The 20,136-nt window shown below is 56.6% G+C and overlaps 6 pseudogenes; all 6 read left to right on the forward strand.

The window, feature by feature from the left end:
- Nucleotides 1-2,170: 2,170 nt before the first annotated feature.
- On the forward strand, nucleotides 2,171-2,290 carry LOC138986733 (5S ribosomal RNA; annotated as a pseudogene).
- Nucleotides 2,291-5,653: 3,363 nt separating this feature from the next.
- Nucleotides 5,654-5,772, forward strand: LOC138986738 (5S ribosomal RNA; annotated as a pseudogene).
- A 3,383-nt stretch (nucleotides 5,773-9,155) lies between these two features.
- LOC138986734 (5S ribosomal RNA) lies at nucleotides 9,156-9,274 on the forward strand (annotated as a pseudogene).
- A 3,384-nt stretch (nucleotides 9,275-12,658) lies between these two features.
- On the forward strand, nucleotides 12,659-12,778 carry LOC138986737 (5S ribosomal RNA; annotated as a pseudogene).
- Nucleotides 12,779-16,162: 3,384 nt separating this feature from the next.
- On the forward strand, nucleotides 16,163-16,282 carry LOC138986735 (5S ribosomal RNA; annotated as a pseudogene).
- Nucleotides 16,283-19,659: 3,377 nt separating this feature from the next.
- LOC138986736 (5S ribosomal RNA) lies at nucleotides 19,660-19,779 on the forward strand (annotated as a pseudogene).
- Nucleotides 19,780-20,136: the final 357 nt, after the last annotated feature.

Here is a 20,136-nt window from a genome sequence, read left to right on the forward strand (position 1 = left end):
TATATTTGGCGATTCAATTCTTTCCTTTCCTGGGTTGATGGGTACACTATATTGAGGCACAATCTAAGGCATGAAGACATATCCATACATAGAGGTCTTGCTTTCAAGGAACTCGTACAGCAGATTTCTACAAGTTAGGGCTTTTCAAATGCTCTAGAAGCATGTGAACGTTCAGTAGGCTCCATTTTCATTTCAAAGAAAGATCGTTTGACTTCCATAGCAAAGGTGGAGACCTTCCAACGTTGAGTCCAATACTTATACCTTGACCATTTCAGGCAAGTCTTGTGGTTCCTTCTGGAGGTGTGTGGCTCTTGCAGAAATGTGAAGATCTTCCATCGTCCTCAGACTTTGGTGTCATTTGCAATCATCCAGAAAGCTTCCAGGTCTAGGTTCCAGACCACCAGCACACACAGTCAGTAGCCAGCGGGTGGATTCAGGAATCGCATTGTTCACGGCATTACCGTTGATATTGTTGCTGCACACTCAATGCAGTGGGCAGGGCCTGGATTATCCACTGGGTCTCATGTGGAATGGAAAGAAGGGCTCCCCCCCCCCCCCCCACACACACCCCCCCCCCCCTGTTGACAGCCTTGTGACGAAAGCGGTCCCGAAACAAGAATCAGACAAACCAGAAGCCCAGATGATAGTCCTTGAGATGAAGGAACTAAGCAGCTGGTTGCGATGGCACCAAGGGGAAAGGTTGCTCTTTGTGTCTGCCCCTCTACTCCTTTCTTCCTGGACGCCTTAGGGTTTTGTCATGGAGATTTGAAATAAAGTGCACAAAAGTCATATGTGTTGAATCAAGATTTTGCATTTAACCATCTCTCAAAAGGAAAAGCTTCACCACATGTTTCTTTCAAAACCGTCAATTGCTTTTCAATTCTGGGGTTTCTCTCTTGCCTTGTTCAGTTAGCCTTAACAGTAAAAATCCACGAAAACTACATAAAGATTCAAAGATACCAACAAAGGACAGCTTCTGTTTTGGAAATCATCTTTCCATTTAGTAGAACACGAGCTCTATTCTTTGTATTTTGCCTAGGGAATTAGCAATGTCCTGGTTCAGATGGCAAGGCATCTGCGCGCAGGAGACTGGGGTTTGATCCCTGGGTGGGAAGATCCCCCCGGAGAAGGAAATGGCAACCCCTCCCAGTATCCTCGCCTGGGAAATGCCACGGACAGAGGAGCCTGATGGGCCGCAGTCCATGGGTTGTATTAAAGTTGGGCTCAACCCAGCAACTACGAACACAAGTATTTCCAAAGACCACACTCAAGTGTGTGTGTGTGTGTGTGTGTGTGTGTGTGTGTGTGTGTGTGTGTATCTCCTCTTGCCGTCTTGGAGTCTGTCTCGGAATCTTCATGTATTTCTGCCTCTGTATCTCCTGACAGCCAGCCGCCGGCCCGTTCGTCTGGCCCCGGCCTCTCCCAGGCGCTCTGGCTCTGGCTGAGGAGCTTGCGCAGGCCAGCTGTCTCTCCCTTGGCGTGGAGTGCGTGCGAGTGTCTGTGTGTCTGTCTGTGTGCCTGCCTGTGGCTCGTCTGCTCTCTCAGGAAGGTCGAGGGGCTTGGCGTGGGGGCAAAGGGGGCCTCGGTAGTGCGAAGGGAGGGGCTGGCGCTCGGTCGACCGCGCCTCCTGGCTTCTGGTGGGTTTGGGCACGGACAGGTGCCGGGCAAGTTAGGCGCTCAAGTTTCGCTGCGTCTAGGCCCCTTGGGAGGTTCAGAGGCCCCTGGGGGCGCGGGGTTGGGAGGCGGCGGGCGCCGGGCCGACACCTCGGGGCGCGCGGGCCTGAGCAGCGAATGGGATCGGGAGGCCCGGCTCAGCGGCGCGGCGGGTCTGGAGTGGCGCGGGTGGGAGGCGCCGAGACCTCCGCACCCCTCAGCCCAGCCCCAGGCCCCGCGGCGCGCGCGCCGCGCGCGCGCCCTCCCGGTCAATGGGGTCCTGGAAGCCCCTCGGGCCCCCGGGCCCGGCCAGGCGCTTGCTGGTCTGGTGTTGGCGGTGTTCGGGGGGTGGGGCGGGGGGCGGGCCGGCGTCAGCAGGCTGGAGTCCGGTCGCGGGTCGTGCGGCTCAAGTACAGCATGCCCCGCGACGAGAGAGTGCGGCCCGTTGGCCCGACCTGCAGGGCAAGCGAAAGGGAGGCGGCGCAAGGCTCTTAGGGCGCCCGGGCCAACCGCCACCGTCTCAGGCCGTATCAGCCTGAAGGCGCCCGATCTCGTCTGATCTCGGAAGCTAAGCAGGGTCGGGCCTGGTTAGTATCTTGGATGGGAGACCACCTGGGAATCCCGGGTGCTCGAGGCTTTTTGCCTAGCAGAAGAGGTCCTTTAGCCCCCCCGCGCGTCCGATTCTTGGATCCCCCGCAGCCCAGCCCCCCGGGCGCGAGGCGGGTGGCGGGGCCCGACTCCCGCTGCAGACCTGGGTTGCCTCCGCGCGGCCCGCGAGCCCCTCCGCGTCGCATTCGGCTTCCAGGACACCCGGCGACCCGGCAGTCCCGTCTCCACCTGGGGCTCCTTTGGCTTGCCTCAGGCAATCCCGGGCTTGCACCGACTCAGCCAGAGCCCGGCCCCCCCCCCCCCTGCCTCGGCGCGATCGCATGCGCGCATGTGTGTGCGCGCGCGCACAGATAGATGTGCCCAAGCGGGGCATCTATCTTGTTCATATACCGTGGGTGGATCTATGCCTGGGAGTCGGACTGCTGGACCATAGGCTACTTCCACTTTTAGTTCCTTGGGAACCTCCATATTCTTTTCCATACCGGCTCTACCCCGCCCATTCCTACTCACCGTGGAGGAGAGTTCCCTTTGCTCCACATCTTCTCCAGCATCGGTTATTGACAGACATCGCAGTGAGGCCCAGCGGACTCATGTGAAGTGGTCCCTCCTTGGAGTTTGGAGTTGAGCCTCTCAATCATTAGTGACGTGGAGCAAGATGACCTTTTGGAAATGCAGATGCAATGCTGTCACCTCCCTGCTCCAGCGGCTCTCGTATTTTCCCAGCATATTGAAGATCGACCACTTCCCTTCAGGCTTGCTCCTCACGTTCTTCTCTGATGTCTTTTGCCTGGAATGCCCTCTGCACTCTTTGGCTTCCATCCCATAGGGCATTTTCGTTTCTTGAATGTCCTAAGTTTCCCTGGTCACATAGCCTTCCAAGATGCTATTTTCCCTGCCTGAAATTCTTCCTGCATCTCAACCCTGGTTTACCTAGGTTCAACCTATGGACCTCAACGAAATGGTGCCTCTGGAAAGCCTTCCCTGACACCCAGGTTTTGTGGTGAGGGAAGAGGCCCCTCTATAGGTTCTCAAAGGATCTGCCTGTGATGTATCATTAGAGTCGTCTCAGTGAAAGCAGGAACTCCTGTGTCTTCTTCTCTCCGCCTTCTATTCCCTGAAACTTCTTACATGCCTCCTAGCTCATCGTAGGTGCTCAGTATTTACTTAGTGTGTGAAAGACAGAAAAGCTCTTGGAAGCCTCAAGGGGTCACTTGGCTCGGCACTTTTGATCTCTTTGTATATTTGGCGATTCAATTCTTTCCTTTCCTGGGTTGATGGGTACACTATATTCGAGGCACAATCTAAGGCATGAAGACATATCCATACATAGAGGGTCTTGCTTTCAAGGAACTCGTACAGCAGATTTCTACAAGTTAGGGCTTTTCAAATGCTCTAGAAGCATGTGAACGTTCAGTAGGCTCCATTTTCATTTCAAAGAAAGATCGTTTGACTTCCATAGCAAAGGTGGAGACCTTCCAACGTTGAGTCCAATACTTATACCTTGACCATTTCAGGCAAGTCTTGTGGTTCCTTCTGGAGGTGTGTGGCTCTTGCAGAAATGTGAAGATCTTCCATCGTCCTCAGACTTTGGTGTCATTTGCAATCATCCAGAAAGCTTCCAGGTCTAGGTTCCAGACCACCAGCACACACAGTCAGTAGCCAGCAGGTGGATTCAGGAATACGCATTGTTCACGGCATTACCGTTGATATTGTTGCTGCACACTCAATGCAGTGGGCAGGGCCTGGATTGTCCACTGGGTCTCATGTGGAATGGAAAGAAGGGCTCCCCCCCCCCCCCCCACACACCACCCCCCCCACTGTTGACCTTGTGACGAAAGCGGTCCCCGAAACAGAATCAGACAAACCAGAAGCCCAGATGATAGTCCTTGAGATGAAGGAACTAAGCAGCTGGTTGCGATGGCACCAAGGAAAGGTTGCTCTTTGTGTCTGCCCCTCTACTCCTTTCTTCCTGGACGCCTTAGGGTTTTGTCATGGAGATTTGAAATAAAGTGCACAAAAGTCATATGTGTTGAATCAAGATTTTGCATTTAACCATCTCTCAAAAGGAAAAGCTTCGCCTGCACATGTTTCTTTCAAAACCGTCAATTGCTTTTCAATTCTGGGGTTTCTCTCTTGCCTTGTTCAGTTAGCCTTAACAGTAAAAATCACGAAAACTACATAAAGATTCAAAGATACCAACAAAGGACAGCTTCTGTTTTTGAAATCATCTTTCCATTTAGTAGAACACGAGCTCTATTCTTTGTATTTTGCCTAGGGAATTAGCAATGTCCTGGTTCAGATGGCAAGGCATCATGGCGCAGGAGACTGGGGTTTGATCCCTGGGTGGGAAGATCCCCCCGGAGAGGAAATGGCAACCCACTCCCAGTATCCTCGCCTGGGAAATGCCCACGGACAGAGGAGCCTGATGGGCGCAGTCCATGGGTTGTATTAAAGTTGGGCTCAACCCAGCAACTCGAACACAAGTATTTCCAAAGACCACACTCAAGTGTGTGTGTGTGTGTGTGTGTGTGTGTGTGTGTGTGTGTGTGTGTGTATCTCCTCTTGCCCGTCTTGGAGTCTGTCTCGGAATCTTCTTGTATTTCTGCCTCTGTATCTCCTGACAGCCAGCCGCCCGGCCGTTCGTCTGGCCCGGCCTCTCCCAGGCGCTCTGGCTCTGGCTGAGAGCTTGCGCCAGGCCAGCTGTCTCCCTTGGCGTGGAGTGCGTGCAGTGTCTGTGTGTCTGTCTGTGTGCCTGCCTGTGGCTCGTCTGCTCTCTCAGGAAGGTCGAGGGCTTGGCGTGGGGGCAAGGGGGCCTCGGTAGTGCGAAGGGAGGGGCTGGCGCTCGGTCGACCCGCGCCTCCCTGGCTTCTGGTGGGTTTGGGCACGGACAGGTGCCGGGCAAGTTAGGCGCTCAAGTTTCGCTGCGTCTAGGCCCAGGAGGTTCAGAGGCCCCTGGGCGCGGGGTTGGGGGCGGCGGGCGCCGGGCCGACACCTCGGGGCGCGCGGGCCTGAGCAGCGAATGGGATCGGGGAGGCCCGGCTCAGCGGCGCGGCGGGTCTGGAGTGGCCGCGGGTGGGGGGCGCCGAGACCTCCGCACCCCTCAGCCCAGCCCCAGGCCCGCGGCGCGCGCGCGCGCGCGCCCGCCCCCGGTCAATGGGGGTCCTGGAAGCCCCTCGGGCCCCGGGCCCGGCCAGGCGCTGCTGGTCTGGTGTTGGCGGTGTTGTTCGGGGTGGGGGGCGGGCGGCGTCAGCAGGCTGGAGTCGGTCGCGGGTCGTGCGGCTCAAGTACAGCATGCCCCGCGACGAGAGTGCGGCCCGTTGGCCCGACCTGCAGGGCAGAAGCGAAAGGGAGGCGGCGCAAGGCTCTTAGGGCGCCCCGGGCCACCGCCACCGTCTCAGGCGTATCAGCCTGAAGGCGCCCGATCTCGTCTGATCTCGGAAGCTAAGCAGGGTCGGGCCTGGTTAGTATCTTGGATGGGAGACCACCTGGGAATCCCGGGTGCTCGAGGCTTTTGCCTAGCAGAAGAGGTCCTTTAGCCCCCCCGCGCGTCCGATTCTTGGGATCCCCCGCAGCCCCAGCCCCTCCCGGGCGCGGGAGGCGGGTGGCGGGGCCCGACTCCCGCTGCAGACCTGGGTTGCCTCCCGCGCGGCCCGCGAGCCCCTCCGCGTCGCATTCGGCTTCCAGGACACCCGGCGACCGGCAGTCCCGTCTCCACCTGGGGCTCCTTTGGCTTGCCTCAGGCAATCCCGGGGCTTGCACCGACTCAGCCAGAGCCCGGCCCCCCCCCCCCCCCCCTGCCTCGGCGTCGCATGCGCATGCGCGCATGTGCGCGTGCGCACAGATAGATGTGCCCAAGCGGGGCATCTATCTTGTTCATATACCGTGGGTGGATCTATGCCTGGGAGTCGGACTGCTGGACCATAGGCTACTTCCACTTTTAGTTCCTTGGGAACCTCCATATTCTTTTCCATACCGGCTCTCCCCCCGCCCATTCCTACTCACCGTGGAGGAGAGTTCCCTTTGCTCCACATCTTCTCAGCATCGGTTATTGACAGACATCGCGCAGTGAGGCCCAGTCGGACTCATGTGAAGTGGTCCCTCCTTGGAGTTTGGAGTTGAGCCTCTCCAATCATTAGTGACGTGGAGCAAGATGACCTTTTGGAAATGCAGATGCAATGCTGTCACCTCCCTGCTCCAACGGCTCTCGTATTTTCCCAGCATATTGAAGATCGACCACTTCCCTTCAGGCTTGCTCCTCACGTTCTTCTCTGATGTCTTTTGCCTGGAATGCCCTCTGCACTCTTTGGCTTCCATCCCATAGGGCATTTTCGTTTCTTGAATGTCCTAAGTTTCCCTGGTCACATAGCCTTCCAAGATGCTATTTTCCCTGCCTGAAATTCTTCCTGCATCTCAACCCTGGTTTACCTAGGTTCAACCTATGGACCTCAACGAAATGGTGCCTCTGGAAAGCCTTCCCTGACACCCAGGTTTTGTGGTGAGGGAAGAGGCCCCTCTATAGGTTCTCAAAGGATCTGCCTGTGATGTATCATTAGAGTCGTCTCAGTGAAAGCAGGAACTCTGTGTCTTCTTCTCTCCGCCTTCTATTCCCTGAAACTTCTTACATGCCTCCTAGCTCATCGTAGGTGCTCAGTATTTACTTAGTGTGTGAAAGACAGAAAAGCTCTTGGAAGCCTCAGGGGTCACTTGGCTCAGCACTTTTGATCTCTTTGTATATTTGGCGATTCAATTCTTTCCTTTCCTGGGTTGATGGGTACACTATATTGAGGCACAATCTAAGGCATGAAGACATATCCATACATAGAGGTCTTGCTTTCAAGGAACTCGTACAGCAGATTTCTACAAGTTAGGGCTTTTCAAATGCTCTAGAAGCATGTGAACGTTCAGTAGGCTCCATTTTCATTTCAAAGAAAGATCGTTTGACTTCCATAGCAAAGGTGGAGACCTTCCAACGTTGAGTCCAATACTTATACCTTGACCATTTCAGGCAAGTCTTGTGGTTCCTTCTGGAGGTGTGTGGCTCTTGCAGAAATGTGAAGATCTTCCATCGTCCTCAGACTTTGGTGTCATTTGCAATCATCCAGAAAGCTTCCAGGTCTAGGTTCCAGACCACCAGCACACACAGTCAGTAGCCAGCAGGTGGATTCAGGAATACGCATTGTTCACGGCATTACCGTTGATATTGTTGCTGCACACTCAATGCAGTGGGCAGGGCCTGGATTGTCCACTGGGTCTCATGTGGAATGGAAAGAAGGGCTCCCCCCCCCCCCCCACACACCACCCCCACCCCACTGTTGACAGCCTTGTGACGAAAGCGGTCCCGAAACAGAATCAGACAAACCAGAAGCCCAGATGATAGTCCTTGAGATGAAGGAACTAAGCAGCTGGTTGCGATGGCACCAAGGGGAAAGGTTGCTCTTTGTGTCTGCCCCTCTACTCCTTTCTTCCTGGACGCCTTAGGGTTTTGTCATGGAGATTTGAAATAAAGTGCACAAAAGTCATATGTGTTGAATCAAGATTTTGCATTTAACCATCTCTCAAAAAGGAAGAGAGCTTCGCCTGCACATGTTTCTTTCAAAACCGTCAATTGCTTTTCAATTCTGGGGTTTCTCTCTTGCCTTGTTCAGTTAGCCTTAACAGTAAAAATCAACGAAAACTACATAAAGATTCAAAGATACCAACAAAGGACAGCTTCTGTTTTTGAAATCGTCTTTCCATTTAGTAGAACACGAGCTCTATTCTTTGTATTTTGCCTAGGGAATTAGCAATGTCCTGGTTCAGATGGCAAGGCATCCATGGCGCAGGAGACTGGGGTTTGATCCCTGGGTGGGAAGATCCCGCCGGAGAAGGAAATGGCAACCCACTCCCAGTATCCTCGCCTGGGAAATGCCACGGACAGAGGAGCCTGATGGGCGCAGTCCATGGGTTGTATTAAAGTTGGGCTCAACCCAGCAACTACGAACACAAGTATTTCCAAAGACCACACTGTGTGTGTGTGTGTGTGTGTGTGTGTGTGTGTGTGTGTGTGTGTATCTCCTCTTGCCGTCTTGGAGTCTGTCTCGGAATCTTCATGTATTTCTGCCTCTGTATCTCCTGACAGCCAGCCGCCCCGGCCGTTTCGTCTGGCCCGGCCTCTCCCAGGCGCTCTGGCTCTGGCTGAGAGCTTGCGCAGGCCAGCTGTCTCCCTTGGCGTGGAGTGCGTGCAGTGTCTGTGTGTCTGTCTGTGTGCCTGCCTGTGGCTCGTCTGCTCTCTCAGGAAGGTCGGGGGCTTGGCGTGGGGGCAAAGGGGGCCTCGGTAGTGCGAAGGGAGGGGCTGGCGCTCGGTCGACCCGCGCCTCCCTGGCTTCTGGTGGGTTTGGGCACGGACAGGTGCCGGGCAAGTTAGGCGCTCAAGTTTCGCTGCGTCTAGGCCCGGGGGAGGTTCAGAGGCCCCTGGGCGCGGGGTTGGGGCGGCGGGCGCCGGGCCGACACCTCCGGGGCGCGGGCCTGAGCAGCGAATGGGATCGGGGGGCCCGGCCCGGCTCAGCGGCGCGGCGGGTCTGGAGTGGCGCGGGTGGGAGGCGCCGAGACCTCCGCACCCCTCAGCCCAGCCCCAGGCCCCCAGCGGCGCGCGCGCGCGCGCCGCGCCCTCCCGGTCAATGGGGGTCCTGGAAGCCCCTCGGGCCCCGGGCCCGGCCAGGCGCTTGCTGGTCTGGTGTTGGCGGTGTTCGGGGGGGGGGGGGGCGGGCGGCGTCAGCAGGCTGGAGTCGATCGCGGGTCGTGCGGCTCAAGTACAGCATGCCCGCGGCGAGGTGCGGCCCGTTGGCCCGACCTGCAGGGCAAGCGAAAGGGAGGCGGCGCGCAAGGCTCTTAGGGCGCCCGAGCCAACCGCCACCGTCTCAGGCGTATCAGCCTGAAGGCGCCCGATCTCGTCTGATCTCGGAAGCTAAGCAGGGTCGGGCCTGGTTAGTATCTTGGATGGGAGACCACCTGGGAATCCCGGGTGCTCGAGGCTTTTGCCTAGCAGAAGAGGTCCTTTAGCCCCCCCCGCGCGTCCGATTCTTGGATCCCCCCGCAGCCCCAGCCCCTCCCGGGCGCGGGAGGCGGGTGGCGGGGCCCGACTCCCGCTGCAGACCTGGGTTGCCTCCGCGCGGCCCGCGAGCCCCTCCGCGTCGCATTCGGCTTCCAGGACACCCGACGACCGGCAGTCCCGTCTCCACCTGGGGCTCCTTTGGCTTGCCTCAGGCAATCCCGGGGCTTGCACCGACTCCAGCCAGAGCCCCCGCCCCCCCCCCCCCCAGCCACGAGGCGATCGCGCATGCGCATGTGCGCGCGCACGCACAGATAGATGTGCCCAAACGGGGCATCTATCTTGTTCATATACCGTGGGTGGATCTATGCCTGGGAGTCGGACTGCTGGACCATAGGCTACTTCCACTTTTAGTTCCTTCGGGAACCTCCATATTCTTTTCCATACCGGCTCTACCCACGCCCATTCCTACTCACCGTGGAGGAGAGTTCCCTTTGCTCCACATCTTCTCCAGCATCGGTTATTGACAGACATCGCAGTGAGGCCCAGCCGGACTCATGTGAAGTGGTCCCTCCTTGGAGTTTGGAGTTGAGCCTCTCCAATCATTAGTGACGTGGAGCAAGATGACCTTTTGGAAATGCAGATGCAATGCTGTCACCTCCCTGCTCCAACGGCTCTCGTATTTTCCCAGCATATTGAAGATACGACCACTTCCCTTCAGGCTTGCTCCTCACGTTCTTCTCTGATGTCTTTTGCCTGGAATGCCCTCTGCACTCTTTGGCTTCCATCCCATAGGGCATTTTCGTTTCTTGAATGTCCTAAGTTTCCCTGGTCACATAGCCTTCCAAGATGCTATTTTCCCTGCCTGAAATTCTTCCTGCATCTCAACCCTGGTTTACCTAGGTTCAACCTATGGACCTCAACGAAATGGTGCCTCTGGAAAGCCTTCCCTGACACCCAGGTTTTGTGGTGAGGAAGAGGCCCCTCTATAGGTTCTCAAAGGATCTGCCTGTGATGTATCATTAGAGTCGTCTCAGTGAAAGCAGGAACTCTGTGTCTTCTTCTTCTCTCGCCTTCTATTCCCTGAAACTTCTTACATGCCTCCTAGCTCATCGTAGGTGCTCAGTATTTACTTAGTGTGTGAAAGACAGAAAAGCTCTTGGAAGCCTCAAGGGTCACTTGGCTCAGCACTTTTGATCTCTTTGTATATTTGGCGATTCAATTCTTTCCTTTCCTGGGTTGATGGGTACACTATATTGAGGCACAATCTAAGGCATGAAGACATATCCATACATAGAGGTCTTGCTTTCAAGGAACTCGTACAGCAGATTTCTACAAGTTAGGGCTTTTCAAATGCTCTAGAAGCATGTGAACGTTCAGTAGGCTCCATTTTCATTTCAAAGAAAGATCGTTTGACTTCCATAGCAAAGGTGGAGACCTTCCAGCGTTGAGTCAATACTTATACCTTGACCATTTCAGGCAAGTCTTGTGGTTCCTTCTGGAGGTGTGTGGCTCTTGCAGAAATGTGAAGATCTTCCATCGTCCTCAGACTTTGGTGTCATTTGCAATCATCCAGAAAGCTTCCAGGTCTAGGTTCCAGACCACCAGCACACACAGTCAGTAGCCAGCGGGTGGATTCAGGAATACGCATTGTTCACGGCATTACCGTTGATATTGTTGCTGCACACTCAATGCAGTGGGCAGGGCCTGGATTGTCCACTGGGTCTCATGTGGAATGGAAAGAAGGCTCCCCCCCCCCCCCCACACACCACCCCCCCCACTGTTGACAGCCTTGTGACGAAGCGGTCCCGAAACAAGAATCAGACAAACCAGAGAAGCCCAGATGATAGTCCTTGAGATGAAGGAACTAAGCAGCTGGTTGCGATGGCACCAAGGGGAAAGGTTGCTCTTTGTGTCTGCCCCTCTACTCCTTTCTTCCTGGACGCCTTAGGGTTTTGTCATGGAGATTTGAAATAAAGTGCACAAAAGTCATATGTGTTGAATCAAGATTTTGCATTTAACCATCTCTCAAAAAGGAAGAGAGCTTCGCCTGCACATGTTTCTTTCAAAACCGTCAATTGCTTTTCAATTCTGGGGTTTCTCTCTTGCCTTGTTCAGTTAGCCTTAACAGTAAAAATCAACGAAAACTACATAAAGATTCAAAGATACCAACAAAGGACAGCTTCTGTTTTTGAAATCGTCTTTCCATTTAGTAGAACACGAGCTCTATTCTTTGTATTTTGCCTAGGAATTAGCAATGTCCTGGTTCAGATGGCAAGGCATCCAGCGCAGGAGACTGGGGTTTGATCCCTGGGTGGGAAGATCCCGCCCGGAGAAGAAATGGCAACCCACTCCCAGTATCCTCGCCTGGGAAATGCCACGGACAGAGGAGCCTGATGGGCGCAGTCCATGGGTTGTATTAAAGTTGGGCTCAACCCAGCAACTACGAACACAAGTATTTCAAAGACCACACTCAGTGTGTGTGTGTGTGTGTGTGTGTGTGTGTGTGTGTGTGTGTGTGTATCTCCTCTTGCCGTCTTGGAGTCTGTCTCGGAATCTTCATGTATTTCTGCCTCTGTATCTCCTGACAGCCAGCCGCCCGGCCGTTAAATCTGGCCCGGCCTCTCCCAGGCGCTCTGGCTCTGGCTGAGAGCTTGCGCCAGGCCAGCTGTCTCCCTTGGCGTGGAGTGCGTGCAGTGTCTGTGTGTCTGTCTGTGTGCCTGCCTGTGGCTCGTCTGCTCTCTCAGGAAGGTCGAGGGCTTGGCGTGGGGGCAAAGGGGGCCTCGGTAGTGCGAGGGGAGGGGCTGGCGCTCGGTCGACCCGCGCCTCCCTGGCTTCTGGTGGGTTTGGGCACGGACAGGTGCCGGGCAAGTTAGGCGCTCAAGTTTCGCTGCGTCTAGGCCCTTGGGAGGTTCAGAGGCCCCTGGGCGCGGGGTTGGGGCGGCGGCGGGCGCCCGGCCGACACCTCACCTCCCGGGCGCGGGCCTGAGCAGCGAATGGGATCGGGAGGCCCGGCTCAGCGGCGCGGCGGGTCTGGAGTGGCGCGGGTGGGGGGCGCCGAGACCTCCGCACCCCTCAGCCCAGCCCCAGGCCCCGCGGCGCGCGCGCCGCGCCGCGCCCTCCCGGTCAATGGGGGTCCTGGAAGCCCCTCGGGCCCCGGGCCCGGCCAGGCGCTGCTGGTCTGGTGTTGGCGGTGTTCGGGGGGGGGGGGGCGGGCGGCGTCAGCAGGCTGGAGTCGGTCGCGGGTCGTGCGGCTCAAGTACAGCATGCCCGCGGACGAGAGTGCGGCCCGTTGGCCCGACCTGCAGGGGGCAGAAGCGAAAGGGAGGCGGCGCAAGGCTCTTAGGGCGCCCGAGCCAACGCGCCACCGTCTCAGGGCGTATCAGCCTGAAGGCGCCCGATCTCGTCTGATCTCGGAAGCTAAGCAGGGTCGGGCCTGGTTAGTATCTTGGATGGGAGACCACCTGGGAATCCCGGGTGCTCGAGGCTTTTGCCTAGCAGAAGAGGTCCTTTAGCCCCGCCCGCGCGTCCGATTCTTGGATCCCCCCCCGCAGCCCCAGCCCCTCCCGGGCGCGGGGGCGGTGGTGGCGGGCCCGACTCCCGCTGCAGACCTGGGTTGCCTCCGCGCGGCCCGCGAGCCCCTCCGCGTCGCATTCGGCTTCCAGGACACCCGGCGACCGGCAGTCCCGTCTCCACCTGGGGCTCCTTTGGCTTGCCTCAGGCAATCCCGGGGCTTGCACCGACTCCAGCCAGAGCCCCGGGCCCCGCCCCACCCCTGCCTCTCGGCGTCGGCGATGCATGCATGCATGTATGCGCCTTGCGCACAGATAGATGTGCCCAAGCGGGGCATCTATCTTGTTCACTTATACCGTGGGTGGATCTATGCCTGGGAGTCGGACTGCTGGACCATAGGCTACTTCCACTTTTAGTTCCTTGGGAACCTCCATATTCTTTTCCATACCGGCTCTACCCCCGCCCATTCCTACTCACCGTGGGGAGAGTTCCCTTTGCTCCACATCTTCTCCAGCATCGGTTATTGACAGACATCGCAGTGAGGCCCAGTGGGACTCATGTGAAGTGGTCCCTCCTTGGAGTTTGGAGTTGAGCCTCTCAATCATTAGTGACGTGGAGCAAGATGACCTTTTGGAAATGCAGATGCAATGCTGTCACCTCCCTGCTCCAACGGCTCTCGTATTTTCCCAGCATATTGAAGATCGACCACTTCCCTTCAGGCTTGCTCCTCACGTTCTTCTCTGATGTCTTTTGCCTGGAATGCCCTCTGCACTCTTTGGCTTCCATCCCATAGGGCATTTTCGTTTCTTGAATGTCCTAAGTTTCCCTGGTCACATAGCCTTCCAAGATGCTATTTTCCCTGCCTGAAATTCTTCCTGCATCTCTCACCCTGGTTTACCTAGGTTCAACCTATGGACCTCAACGAAATGGTGCCTCTGGAAAGCCTTCCCTGACACCCAGGTTTTGTGGTGAGGAAGAGGCCCCTCTATAGGTTCTCAAAGGATCTGCCTGTGATGTATCATTAGAGTCGTCTCAGTGAAAGCAGGAACTCTGTGTCTTCTTCTCTCCGCCTTCTATTCCTGAAACTTCTTACATGCCTCCTAGCTCATCGTAGGTGCTCAGTATTTACTTAGTGTGTGAAAGACAGAAAAGCTCTTGGAAGCCTCAAGGGTCACTTGGCTCAGCACTTTTGATCTCTTTGTATATTTGGCGATTCAATTCTTTCCTTTCCTGGGTTGATGGGTACACTATATTGAGGCACAATCTAAGGCATGAAGACATATCCATACATAGAGGTCTTGCTTTCAAGGAACTCGTACAGCAGATTTCTACAAGTTAGGGCTTTTCAAATGCTCTAGAAGCATGTGAACGTTCAGTAGGCTCCATTTTCATTTCAAAGAAAGATCGTTTGACTTCCATAGCAAAGGTGGAGACCTTCCAGCGTTGAGTCAATACTTATACCTTGACCATTTCAGGCAAGTCTTGTGGTTCCTTCTGGAGGTGTGTGGCTCTTGCAGAAATGTGAAGATCTTCCATCGTCCTCAGACTTTGGTCATTGCAATCATCCAGAAAGCTTCCAGGTCTAGGTTCCAGACCCCAGCACACACAGTCAGTAGCCAGCAGGTGGATTCAGGAATCACGCATTGTTCACGGCATTACCGTTGATATTGTTGCTGCACACTCAATGCAGTGGGCAGGGCCTGGATTGTCCACTGGGTCTCATGTGGAATGGAAAGAAGGGCTCCCCCCCCCCCCCACACACCACCCCCCCACTGTTGACAGCCTTGTGACGAAAGCGGTCCCGAAACAAGAATCAGACAAACCAGAAGCCCAGATGATAGTCCTTGAGATGAAGGAACTAAGCAGCTGGTTGCGATGGCACCAAGGAAAGGTTGCTCTTTGTGTCTGCCCCTCTACTCCTTTCTTCCTGGGCGCCTTAGGGTTTTGTCATGGAGATTTGAAATAAAGTGCACAAAAAGTCATATGTGTTGAATCAAGATTTTGCATTTAACCATCTCTCAAAAGGAAGAGAGCTTCGCCTGCACATGTTTCTTTCAAAACCGTCAATTGCTTTTCAATTCTGGGGTTTCTCTCTTGCCTTGTTCAGTTAGCCTTAACAGTAAAAATCATGAAAACTACATAAAGATTCAAAGATACCAACAAAGGACAGCTTCTGTTTTTGAAATCATCTTTCCATTTAGTAGAACACGAGCTCTATTCTTTGTATTTTGCCTAGGAATTAGCAATGTCCTGGTTCAGATGGCAAGGCATCCATGGCGCAGGAGACTGGGGTTTGATCCCTGGGTGGGAAGATCCCCCCGGAGAAGGAAATGGCAACCCACTCCCAGTATCCTCGCCTGGGAAATGCCACGGACAGAGGAGCCTGATGGGCGCAGTCCATGGGTTGTATTAAAGTTGGGCTCAACCCAGCAACTCTGAACACAAGTATTTCCAAAGACCACACTCAAGTGTGTGTGTGTGTGTGTGTGTGTGTGTGTGTGTGTGTGTGTGTATCTCCTCTTGCCCGTCTTGGAGTCTGTCTCGGAATCTTCATGTATTTCTGCCTCTGTATCTCCTGACAGCCAGCCGCCCGGCCGTTAAATCTGGCCCGGCCTCTCCCAGGCGCTCTGGCTCTGGCTGAGAGCTTGCGCCCAGGCCAGCTGTCTCCCTTGGCGTGGAGTGCGTGCGAGTGTCTGTGTGTCTGTCTGTGTGCCTGCCTGTGGCTCGTCTGCTCTCTCAGGAAGGTCGGGGGCTTGGCGTGGGGGCAAGGGGGCCTCGGTAGTGCGAAGGGGGGGGGCTGGCGCTCGGTCGACCCGCGCCTCCTGGCTTCTGGTGGGTTTGGGCACGGACAGGTGCCGGGCAAGTTAGGCGCTCAAGTTTCGCTGCGTCTAGGCCCTTGGGAGGTTCAGAGGCCCCCTGGGCGCGGGGTTGGGGCGGCGGGCGCCGGGCCGACACCTCCGGGGCGCGCGGGCCTGAGCAGCGAATGGGATCGGGAGGCCCGGCTCAGCGGCGCGGCGGGTCTGGAGTGGCGCGGGTGGGGGGCGCCGAGACCTCCGCACCCCTCAGCCCAGCCCCCAGGCCCTGCGCGCACGCACGCACGCACGCCCTCCCGGTCAATGGGGGGTCCTGGAAGCCCCTCGGGCCCCCGGGCCCGGCCAGGCGCTTGCTGGTCTGGTGTTGGCGGTGTTCGGGGGGGGGGGGCGGGCCGGCGTCAGCAGGCTGGAGTCCGGTCGCGGGTCGTGCGGCTCAAGTACAGCATGCCCCGCGACGAGAGGTGCGGCCCGTTGGCCCGACCTGCAGGGCAGAGCGAAAGGGAGGCGAAGCGCAAGGCTCTTAGGGCGCCCCGAGCCAACCGCCACCGTCTCAGGCCGTATCAGCCTGAAGGCGCCCGATCTCGTCTGATCTCGGAAGCTAAGCAGGGTCGGGCCTGGTTAGTATCTTGGATGGGAGACCACCTGGGAATCCCGGGTGCTCGAGGCTTTTTGCCTAGCAGAAGAGGTCCTTTAGCCCCCCCGCGCGTCCCGATTCTTGGATCCCCCCCCCGCAGCCCCCCCCCCGGGCGCGGGGGCAGCGGGTGGCGGGGCCCGACTCCCGCTGCAGACCTGGGTTGCCTCCGCGCGGCCCGCGAGCCCCTCCGCGTCGCATTCGGCTTCCAGGACACCCGGCGACCGGCAGTCCCGTCTCCACCTGGGGCTCCTTTGGCTTGCCTCAGGCAATCCCGGGGCTGCACCACCGACTCAGCCAGAGCCCGGCCCCCGCCCCACCCCTGCCTGAGGCGAGGCGGCGCGCATGCGCATGTATGTGCGCTTGCGCACAGATAGATGTGCCCAAGCGGGGCATCTATCTTGTTCACTTATACCGTGGGTGGATCTATGCCTGGGAGTCGGACTGCTGGACCATAGGCTACTTCCACTTTTAGTTCCTTGGGAACCTCCATATTCTTTTCCATACCGGCTCTACCCCGCCCATTCCTACTCACCGTGGAGAGTTCCCTTTGCTCCACATCTTCTCAGCATCGGTTATTGACAGACATCGCAGTGAGGCCCAGTCGGACTCATGTGAAGTGGTCCCCTCCTTGGAGTTTGGAGTTGAGCCTCTCAATCATTAGTGACGTGGAGCAAGATGACCTTTTGGAAATGCAGATGCAATGCTGTCACCTCCCTGCTCCAGCGGCTCTCGTATTTTCCCAGCATATTGAAGATCGACCACTTCCCTTCAGGCTTGCTCCTCACGTTCTTCTCTGATGTCTTTTGCCTGGAATGCCCTCTGCACTCTTTGGCTTCCATCCCATAGGGCATTTTCGTTTCTTGAATGTCCTAAGTTTCCCTGGTCACATAGCCTTCCAAGATGCTATTTTCCCTGCCTGAAATTCTTCCTGCATCTCAACCCTGGTTTACCTAGGTTCAACCTATGGACCTCAACGAAATGGTGCCTCTGGAAAGCCTTCCCTGACACCCAGGTTTTGTGGTGAGGGAAGAGGCCCCTCTATAGGTTCTCAAAGGATCTGCCTGTGATGTATCATTAGAGTCGTCTCAGTGAAAGCAGGAACTCTGTGTCTTCTTCTCTCCGCCTTCTATTCCCTGAAACTTCTTACATGCCTCCTAGCTCATCGTAGGTGCTCAGTATTTACTTAGTGTGTGAAAGACAGAAAAGCTCTTGGAAGCCTCAAGGGTCACTTGGCTCAGCACTTTTGATCTCTTTGTATATTTGGCGATTCAATTCTTTCCTTTCCTGGGTTGATGGGTACACTATATTGAGGCACAATCTAAGGCATGAAGACATATCCATACATAGAGGTCTTGCTTTCAAGGAACTCGTACAGCAGATTTCTACAAGTTAGGGCTTTTCAAATGCTCTAGAAGCATGTGAACGTTCAGTAGGCTCCATTTTCATTTCAAAGAAAGATCGTTTGACTTCCATAGCAAAGGTGGAGACCTTCCAACGTTGAGTCCAATACTTATACCTTGACCATTTCAGGCAAGTCTTGTGGTTCCTTCTGGAGGTGTGTGGCTCTTGCAGAAATGTGAAGATCTTCCATCGTCCTCAGACTTTGGTGTCATTTGCAATCATCAAAGCTTCCAGGTCTAGGTTCCAGACCACCAGCACACACAGTCAGTAGCCAGCAGGTGGATTCAGGAATCGCATTGTTGTTCACGGCATTACCGTTGATATTGTTGCTGCACACTCAATGCAGTGGGCAGGGCCTGGATTGTCCACTGGGTCTCATGTGGAATGGAAAGAAGGGCTCCCCCCCCCCCCACACACCCCCACCCCCCTGTTGACAGCCTTGTGACGAAAGCGGTCCCGAAACAAGAATCAGACAAACCAGAAGCCCAGATGATAGTCCTTGAGATGAAGGAACTAAGCAGCTGGTTGCGATGGCACACAAGGAAAGGTTGCTCTTTGTGTCTGCCCCTCTACTCCTTTCTTCCTGGACGCCTTAGGGTTTTGTCATGGAGATTTGAAATAAAGTGCACAAAAAGTCATATGTGTTGAATCAAGATTTTGCATTTAACCATCTCTCAAAAGGAAAAGCTTCGCCTGCACATGTTTCTTTCAAAACCGTCAATTGCTTTTCAATTCTGGGGTTTCTCTCTTGCCTTGTTCAGTTAGCCTTAACAGTAAAAATCATGAAAACTACATAAAGATTCAAAGATACCAACAAGGACAGCTTCTGTTTTTGAAATCATCTTTCCATTTAGTAGAACACAGCTCTATTCTTTGTATTTTGCCTAGGGAATTAGCAATGTCCTGGTTCAGATGGCAAGGCATCCATGGCGCAGGAGACTGGGGTTTGATCCCTGGGTGGGAAGATCCCCCCGGAGAAGGAAATGGCAACCCACTCCCAGTATCCTCGCCTGGGAAATGCCACGGACAGACAGAGGAGCCTGATGGGCGCAGTCCATGGGTTGTATTAAAGTTGGGCTCAACCCAGCAACTCTGAACACAAGTATTTCCAAAGACCACACTCAGTGTGTGTGTGTGTGTGTGTGTGTGTGTGTGTGTGTGTGTGTGTGTGTGTATCTCCTCTTGCCCGTCTTGGAGTCTGTCTCGGAATCTTCATGTATTTCTGCCTCTGTATCTCCTGACAGCCAGCCGCCCGGCCGTTAAATCTGGCCCGGCCTCTCCCAGGCGCTCTGGCTCTGGCTGAGAGCTTGCGCCCAGGCCAGCTGTCTCCCTTGGCGTGGAGTGCGTGCAGTGTCTGTGTGTCTGTCTGTGTGCCTGCCTGTGGCTCGTCTGCTCTCTCAGGAAGGTCGGGGCTTGGCGTGGGGGCAAGGGGGCCTCGGTAGTGCGAAGGGGAGGGGCTGGCGCTCGGTCGACCCGCGCCTCCTGGCTTCTGGTGGGTTTGGGCACGGACAGGTGCCGGGCAAGTTAGGCGCTCAAGTTTCGCTGCGTCTAGGCCCCAGGAGGTTCAGAGGCCCCTGGGCGCGGGGTTGGAGGCGGCGGGCGCCGGGCCGACACCTCCGGGGCGCGCGGGCCTGAGCAGCGAATGGGATCGGGAGGCCCGGCTCAGCGGCGCGGCGGGTCTGGAGTGGCGCGGGTGGGGGGCGCCGAGACCTCCGCACCCCTCAGCCCAGCCCCAGGCCCCGGCGCGCGCGCGCGCGCCACGCCCTCCCGGTCAATGGGGGTCCTGGAAGCCCCTCGGGCCCCCGGGCCCGGCCAGGCGCTTGCTGGTCTGGTGTTGGCGGTGTTCGGGGTGGGGGGCGGGCGGCGTCAGCAGGCTGGAGTCGGTCGCGGGTCGTGCGGCTCAAGTACAGCATGCCCGCGACGAGGTGCGGCCCGTTGGCCCGACCTGCAGGGCAGAAGCGAAGGGGAGGCGCGCGCAAGGCTCTTAGGGCGCCCGGCCAACCGCCACCGTCTCAGGCCGTATCAGCCTGAAGGCGCCCGATCTCGTCTGATCTCGGAAGCTAAGCAGGGTCGGGCCTGGTTAGTATCTTGGATGGGAGACCACCTGGGAATCCCGGGTGCTCGAGGCTTTTTGCCTAGCAGAAGAGGTCCTTTAGCCCCCCCCGCGCGTCCGATTCTTGGATCCCCCCGCAGCCCCAGCCCCTCCCGGGCGCGGGGGCGGGTGGCGGGGCCCGACTCCCGCTGCAGACCTGGGTTGCCTCCGCGCGGCCCGCGAGCCCCTCCGCGTCGCATTCGGCTTCCAGGACACCCGGCGACCCGGCAGTCCCGTCTCCACCTGGGGCTCCTTTGGCTTGCCTCAGGCAATCCCGGGGCTTGCACCGACTCAGCCAGAGCCCGGCCCCCGCCCCACCCCTGCCTCGGCGATCATGCGCATGCATGCGTGTATGCGTAGCCTTGCGCACAGATAGATGTGCCCAAGCGGGGCA

This window comes from Bos mutus, unplaced genomic scaffold (genome assembly GCF_027580195.1).
Source record: "Bos mutus isolate GX-2022 unplaced genomic scaffold, NWIPB_WYAK_1.1 CTG1035, whole genome shotgun sequence".
Taxonomy (NCBI): domain Eukaryota; kingdom Metazoa; phylum Chordata; class Mammalia; order Artiodactyla; family Bovidae; genus Bos; species Bos mutus.